This window comes from Austrofundulus limnaeus, unplaced genomic scaffold (genome assembly GCF_001266775.1).
Source record: "Austrofundulus limnaeus strain Quisiro unplaced genomic scaffold, Austrofundulus_limnaeus-1.0 Scaffold97, whole genome shotgun sequence".
NCBI classification, from domain to species: Eukaryota; Metazoa; Chordata; class Actinopteri; order Cyprinodontiformes; family Rivulidae; genus Austrofundulus; species Austrofundulus limnaeus.
This window is the reverse complement of record NW_013952499.1, coordinates 1,443,956-1,445,222: the sequence shown is the minus strand read 5'-3', so window position 1 is coordinate 1,445,222 and position 1,267 is coordinate 1,443,956.

Below are 1,267 nucleotides of genomic sequence, written 5' to 3'. Positions count from 1 at the left end.
TTTTATTTACAAATGAATTAGAAGACGTCAACAAGAGAAGACTTGTCCATCCAGCCTCACATGTTGGAGCCAGAGTCTGACCCAGAACCAGAGTCTGACCCAGAACCAGAGTCTGACCCAGAACCAGAGGAGAATGAAGACCATCAAACTGTAGTTGGTAAGTCCAGACCTTATTTAGACGTTCTGTCACAAATTCTGTTTCAGAATATTTTAGAAAATGTCAGTCAAAATAGAGAAAACTGATCAGGTTGAACAATTTGACCCAAATCTTCTTCACTCCTGGAGACTAAGTACACAACTAAATGTTTTTTAACATCTAAAATGTGGATTTTTCATGACATGTCCTCTTTAAAACCAGTTAAATCCACAGCCTATTTTTATACTGGCTGTTTTATTTTCATGTAAAGATTCTGCGTAATGTATAAATTGCATAAATATTAATTCCGTTGCATTTCTAAATATCATGTTTTGTGGTAATTTGCTTCACAGTGATCCACTTTGTAATTACTGCTTAATCACAGTTAAGCGCAGAACATAATTGTCAGTTTATTTAATAAGACTTGAGTGTATTACCCTTTAAAACCTTAAATTAAAGAGGCAGTTTTATTTAAATTAGGTTTACTAAAGGAACCGATTTTATTTTGTGTAAATCTTATGTTGTCCAGTTTTCCAGGTGATTGTTCAGTTGTTTCAGCTGTAAAGGTTCTTCAGATACAACCAGATGTTTGCTCAGTTGGATCTGGATGTCAGGAATGCAGTTCTGCTTATGTATGTATTTGTACACGTGTGTGTGTGTGTTTGTGTGTGTGTGCAATCTTGGTCAAACTACAATTAAAAACACCTGAGAGGAGCCATATTGCAGCGTGTAACTCATAAAGAATAAAAACACTGCAGGAGAAAAGCAACTCTAAAAATAATTTGGCAACTGATTAAAAGAGATTTGCAGTTTAGTTTTTGCAGGATGGTTCGCTGCAGCCTGTTTTTGAGCAGAGATGTTGGAAACATGTTGGAGTTTATAGTTTAGTTTAATTCATTTATTCATTTCATTAAGAAACAAACAAAACATTTCACACAACAAAACAGAACAAAAAAAAAAGAAAATGAAAGGCAGCAGAAGAAGAAAAAAATTCTTATGATATCTGCTTTTTACCTCCGTCAAGGGCGAGGTAATGTTTTCGGTCGCGTTTGTCTGTCGTTCTGTCTGTGGACAACATTACTCAAAAACTTGTGGACGGATTGTCATGACATTGTTACCACGTGTGTGTAC